Source organism: Hipposideros armiger, unplaced genomic scaffold, assembly GCF_001890085.2.
Source record: "Hipposideros armiger isolate ML-2016 unplaced genomic scaffold, ASM189008v1 scaffold_312, whole genome shotgun sequence".
NCBI lineage: Eukaryota > Metazoa > Chordata > Mammalia > Chiroptera > Hipposideridae > Hipposideros > Hipposideros armiger.
The window spans coordinates 1,323,568-1,330,489 of record NW_017731662.1 but is presented as its reverse complement, the minus strand read 5'-3'; the positions used below and the strand labels follow the sequence as shown (position 1 = coordinate 1,330,489).

Below are 6,922 nucleotides of genomic sequence, written 5' to 3'. Positions count from 1 at the left end.
TGTTCTTCAGTCTAGTTGTGGAGGATGTTGCTTCACTGGCCCATGTTGGTATTATCATTGCGCTCTTCCCGGATGAGGCAGTCGCTTGCCAGCCATTGGACGGCCGCTCACGCCGGCTCATGGCAGCTCACAAAAGCTCACGCCAGTTGCCTGCCACTCACGGTAGCTCACAGCAGCCCACTGCAGCAGGGGTTGCAGCCTACGCCATCGCTGGCGACTGACAGCAGCCCAGCTCCAGGTCAAGCTGTCTTTCACCATCTTAGCTGTAAAAGGCGCAGCGTCACTGGCCCTCATGTGGGATCCGAAATGGGGGCTCTGCTGCTCAGAGCCAGCACTCCCAAGCCAGCTCTTAACCAATGTGCCACATGGCCGGTCCAAGAGTCTGATTTTTTTTTTTTTTAAAGAGAGAGACGGCTCTCTGCATTGACTTGGAGCAATCTGGTCTTTCCGTGCACAATCAAGTGTCAGCACATGAAGCCATTCCCACCTCAGGGCCTTTGACTTACAGCTCCTTCCACTTGGAAAGCTCTCTCCAGACGGTAACTTTCTTGATACTAAGGACTCAGCTCTAAGGTTATCTTATCAGAAAGGCCTTCCTACCACCCCATCTAAAGTTATCCCTTCCTCATCACTACCCTGTTGTGTTTTCTTTAAAGCACTTAATAACTAAAGCTACCTTGTTTATATTTTTTTGCTTACCTCTTTATTACCTGCTCTCTCCCCTTACCCCAGTGTCAGTGGGGACAATGTCAGTCCTATTCATGTTCTATCTCCTGGGCCTGGGACATTGTAGTTACTCAATAAATATTTGCCAAATAAATGAATAGAGTTGGTCAGATATCTGTGACTCCACCTACCTGTGTAGACCCATGTCTCTGTTTTATCTGGAAGGATGTTGTATTAGTTTCCTGGGGCTGCTGTAACAAGTTTGAGGGCTTAAAACAACAAAAATTTATTCTCTCACAAGTCTGGAGGTCAGAAGTCCAACATCAGTTTCACTTGGCTGAAATCAAGGTGTCAGAAAGGCCACGCTCCCCCGGAGGCTCTAGGGGAGATTCCGTTCCTTGCCTCTTCCAACTTCTGGTGGCTGCCAGTGTTCCTTGGCTTGTGGCCGCATCACTCCCACCTTCAAGGCCAGCATCTTCACATCTTCCTCTCTTGCATGTTTACATTGCCTTCTTCCCTGTATGCGTCATTGTAAAATCTCCCTGTCTTAGAAAAGGATATACAGGATGGCATTTAAGGTCCAACTGGATAATCCAAGATAATCTCTCTAACTCAAGATGCTTAATTTAATCACATCTGCAAAGACTTCACCATACACTACCACAGGTAGCACCTTCATAGGTTTCAGGGATTATGAGCTGATATCTTTGGAGGCCACCATTCAGCCCTTGTAGATGACACTGATGACTCTGCGAAATGTGTTTGCAAAATCGAGACATGTCACGTGCCCAGGATTTCTCTTCCTCACTCCTCTGGTAGAGTCTGCCACACAGGAAAGCTCAGTACACGTTTCTTGAGTGAATAAATGCATAGAAGTTGATGTTCTGCTCTACCACTTCCCACCCCAGTCTTCAAAAGGAAAAAAGAATGAGCCTATAGTCCCTTTAGTACAACTGTCTTCCCTTGTTCAGATTCTCGAGAAGCCAGAATGGGTTTGGAAATGCAGAACCTCTCCATAAGTGGTCTCCATCTGACATGCTGCCAATATGCACTGGGAAAGATATATGGTTATTGAACAAGTAACACAACCACTATTATTTACATATGAGCCTTGCCCACTTCAGAGGGTTTGAGTTTTGCTCATAATTGATTTCTCTCCCTCCCCAGCACTATGAGGAGAGTTGTGTTGTAGCCAAACTAGTTCTATGGCTTTTGCAATACTGAATACGAGGCTGGGGCGAGGGAGACCAAATGGCACTGATTAGGCAGAAGGGAAATCAGATTATCTTCCCCAAATTGATGTACTTCATATAGAAGTACAGTATCTGAGAAAGGGGCCACACTAATCAATAATAGGGTCATTCCATAGTAAAAACCTATTTTCAGATCCCTGGTCTGGCCCCCAGAGTGGCATCACAAACCTGATTCCCTGCTGATAACAGCAGGTTATTCTACAGTTATTACTTGTATTAGTCTTTAATAATTCCTTGGCAAAACCAGAGAGGGAAGACTAACTAATGTGGGAGAGCTTGGTCCCCATCCCCAGGCCCCCACCCATAATGGGGTTCTCTTGAGAAGTCAGTTGGTGAGGTTTGGTACTAGATTCACCTGGGTTGGACCCTGGAACCCGGACTCCTAAGCAGCTGGGGGAAAGCTCTGCGAGCTGAGAAGAGAGGTTGATTGCCCTGTCAGCATCATGGCGATGACCATCGTTCTTCTTACACTCGACCTCCAGTGGTACTCAAGCCCTCTCCTCTGTCACCCTGCAGAAAGAAGGGGCAGGGGGGGTTGAGGGGGGGGGGGTTAAGGACAACCAGTGGATTTCCATGAGGTCTGTAAGTGGGGGAGGATTCTCTTCTCTCCCTACCCCCTGGAATACATGTTGAGACGGCCGGACAAGAATGGAAGCAGGGCAAGGAGAAAGCCGGATGCTCAGGTCTAACTGTCAGGCAGCATGTCAGATGGAGATCACTTATGAAAGATGAAGAGGGTTCTCTGAGGCTCGCATGTGGTCCAACCCAGCACACCAGTGTAGGAGCCCAGACACAAGCTCACCCACAACAGTCCCAGCTAGAGCTAGATGTGCATTTGCTTGGAGTGCCCTGCTCACCACAGAGTAACTCTGACATGAAGCCCAGGGACGCCATTCCAGGGAAAGCTGCTTGCTGTGGGGGAGCTGTGATAGGCTGCGGCCTTTCCTTAACTGTGTACTAGAGCCTTGGATTGGTGCCACAGTGCTCCTGCAAACACATCAGTGCAATTATAAAGCATATCAATGGGACAATGATTCACGCTGCAAAGAATCTAAACAAACTAGTCTTTTTTTAACTCCCATTATAGCTTTTCATGAAGAGAGGCATACATGTTTTGTGGTTGAGGAAAAGAATGCATAACACCAGTTCTTACTCGCAGTAACTTATCTGTGAATTTGTAATGTGACTAAACCATAGAACCAGAAACAAAAATTATGGTTCATCTATCTACAATGCCTACACTGTAAAGTTTGAAACAAGGAGCTCAAGGGGTTTGAGAGCACCGGATAAGATTATAAAAATTTCTCAGGTTAATTTTGTTGAAAATCTGGTAGTTTAAATAGTATGTAACTCCATAAAGGAAGAGACTTCTGAATCTACACATACACATCCATACACATAAATCAACCATAAAAAAAGTTAAAAGACAAATAGTAAATTAGGAAAAAATCTAGTAACATAACACACAGGGTGACTTTATTTAATATTAAGAGATTTCATAATTTGCTAAAAGTAAACATTCTGATAGAAAAACTATCAATTTATAAAAAAAGAAATACAATTCATCAATAGTTAGGCATATAACTGAAATAACCAGGAGATGAAATTCTTTCCTGTCAAACTGAAAGATGAAAAAGAATGACAGCTACAGCACAGATGAGGCCATGAGAAATGGGGGCTCTCACATTTGACTAATTTCTCACATGTGGCTAAATTTGACAATTTCAAAATGTTAAATGCATATCCCCTTTGACTTATCAATTCCATTCGTAAGAAAGCATCCTAAGTAATCGTGACTGTGTGAAAAGACTTAGCTATAGAAAATATTCATGGGCTGGCCGAGTGGCTCGGTTGGTTAAGAGTTAGCTTAAGGGCAGCCGAGTGGCATGATGGTTAAGAACTGGCTTGGGACACCAGAGGGCCCNTTAACCAATGCAGCACTCGGCCAGCCCTGTGCTGGTTTTTTATTATTGATTTGTAGAAGTGTTTTTTCAGCTTTTAATTCTGGATACTGGTTCTCTAGTGGTTTTATGTGTTGCAATTATTTTTGTCCATTCTCATGTGTACCTCTTCAATTCTCACAAGCCTGAGAAATAAATATTATGGTGTCTGTTTTACAGGTGAGCGAACAGAACAGGGCCTTAGAGCCTCAGGGCAGTGACTTGTTCGAGGTCCTCCAGTATCAGCATCAGAACTGGGAAAGCAAACCTAAGTCTGCTCAACATGCCAGTCTGGCTCTGAACCATTTGGCTGCACTCAGACTCAGGGGCCCATCAGTTCCCATCAGGTGCTCCGTGGCCCCAACCACTTGTCCTTCCCAGTTTCTCTCTTCTCTTCTCCTTCCTTCCCCATGACTTTGGATTACTCATAATTTTTTGTACGAACTTTCTTGGCCTCCAGTTCTAAATGTTGTCACTCTCTTGGGTTCTTTTTCAAGCTCCCCAAAGGAGGTCTCATCAGCTCTGTAGGGCATGGTCCCCTTCCCAGGAAGGGTTTCAAATGGACCATATCATGGCCACAGCTCAGGTGCTCTCCTAGTCCAGTTGGCTGCAGCCATAGTGGGAGAATTACACAGCCAAGCTTGCTTCAGATGGAGCAGTGGGCACAGTGGCTGCTCTCCAAAGCAGTTATTTCCTCTGGGTCTTCACTTTGCAGGCTAACCATCACCTGTTCCTTTGATATCTCATCAACCTAATGACAATTCCCATTTGATCTGAGTCTTCCATGATGCTACCCTCTTCCACACTCCCCATGCAAGCCCATTCAAGCATCAGTTCCTGTCAATTCTGTGGCCTAAATAAGCCTTAAATCTACCCACTTGTCTCCATGGCTAGCCTCCACCTTCGCCCAGGTGCTGCCCCAGTCCAGGCTACCACCATCTCCCATTTGGATTCTGAAAATAGCTCCCTCATGTTCTCTTCACTTCTACTCTCCCCTCTTCTTAATCTTTTCTTCACACAACAGCCAGAAGGATCTGTTCAAGTCAGATTGTTCAAAACTTTCATTGGCTTCCCTTTTCTCTTGGGCTAAAAACCAAAACCCTTAAAATGAACCCAAGGCCTTGCAAGTTTTCGCCCTTGCCTCCTTCTTCAATCTCCACCTTGCTCTGCTCTTTGCCTCCCCTCCTCAATTTTTTCAGTCCTGTTGATATGCCAGTTCCCTTCCCTCAGGACCTTTGCAAGTATGTGTTGTGTGAACTATCTAGCAGCCTTGGGCACCTCTCACCGCACCCCTGCCTAGTTAATTTCAGACCTCAGCACTTCTGGCCTCTCTGACTTACACAGGTGACCTGCACATCCCTACATAACTGTTACCTCAGCTGTAGGCCAGAAGTGGTTCATATAAACAAGGTATTATTGTCTTCTGCCTATCAGATGGCAAAGATTAAAATTATTGATAAATCCTGTGTTGTTGAGGTTGCAAGAAAACATGCACAGATTAACACTCTAATTCAGATACAACCTGAATAGTAGGAAATGTGGTAGCATCTATTATTTAAATTTTTCATATCCTTTGACCCAGGCTTCCCACTTCTATGAAATTATCCTTTAGAAATACTCCCACCAGTTATGTAAAAAGATACGCAGAAAAATTTTCTTTTCAAAATTGTTCATAGTAGTGAAAAAGTGGAAACAGGACACATGTCCATCAATAAGACACAGCTAAAAGAACGAGGTAGCTTTCGTTGTATTTATGTAGAAAGATGTCTGTGACACATTAAGCTAAAAAATTAAAAAGAGTATAGTTCCACTTTTAAGCTTTGAAAATATATTACATGTGTATTTTTAAAAGCTGGAGAAAAATGCACAACGCTGTTGACAGCGGCTCTCTCTGAAAAAGGAGGGTGAGTTTACGGGGGGGGGGCTTTCTTTTCTATGTTACATATTTCTGTAATGTTTGATTTTGTTATTTTATTACTGCAAAATAATTTATAACCTGAAAAAATCCAATACGGAGGAAAAGATAGTATTTATATAATTAGGTCTATAGTGTCTCTCTTCTCCCTGGAATGTAAGCTCTCTGAGGTCAGCAAATGCTTCTGTGTTCTTCAGTGTTGTTTCTCCACAGTCCAATCAGTGCCAGGCACAGGGCAGATGGTCATTAAACATTTATTAATTGAATGAATAAGGGAATGAATGAACCGATTCTATGACCCCGTAACACGGGACGCTCAGTACTCCAGGAACAGAGTCATGGCTGCCTTCTTCACTGAGTTATACTCCATTACTTTAAAAAGTTGTAAAAGTGCATCATCTTTTTATAGCCCTTCCATCAGGTTGTTTGCTGATGTCGAGCTCAAGGGCATTCGCCCAAGTACTGCATTCAATCTGAGTTTTTCCCTCCTGACTTTGGCAAATAATGTCTTTGAGTCCTAAATCAGGGGCTCACATTTTGTCCGTCAAATTTCATCTTGGTAGTTTTATTCACACTGCCAAGGTATTTTAAAAGCCAATCCCTGACACCTAACCAAGTCCAAGTCCCACCAGCTTTATGTTACCCACACACTTGATAAATATGACTTATATGTTTACTTCCAATTTAGTTATCAACAAAATTGCACAGGACAGAGCCTCCAAGAGGACCCTGCAGCCCTCTGTAAGAAGTAGCTCTCTGGCCCGGCAGGGTGGCTCAGTTGGTTAGAGCGCATGCTTTTAACAAGGTTGCCGGTTTGGTTCCCTCTGCAACTTGATTGAAAGCAGCGACTGGACTTAGAGCTGAGCTGCACCCTCCACAACTAAGACTGAAGGACAACAACTTGACTTGGAGCTGATGGGTCCTAGAAAAACACAATGTTCCCCTTCCCCAATTCCCCAATAAAATCTTAAAAAAAAAAAAAAAGTTTACAGTCTGATTTTTAAAAAAAAGATTTTATTGAGGAATTGGGGGAGGGGAACAGTGTTGGGGAATCGGGGAAGAGGAACACACAAGTTGCTGTCTTTTTGTTCTTCAGTCTAGTTGTGGAGGATGTTGCTTCACTGGCCCATGTTGGTATTATCATTGCG

General features: G+C 44.0%; 1 long non-coding RNA gene across 2 annotated transcripts in view; it reads right to left on the bottom strand.

Annotated features, from left to right (window-relative positions):
* LOC109392061 (uncharacterized) overlaps positions 1–6,922 on the bottom strand; it is a 29,481-nt gene that overhangs the window by 5,112 nt on the left and 17,447 nt on the right. The gene's annotated exons all lie outside the window — the stretch shown is intronic.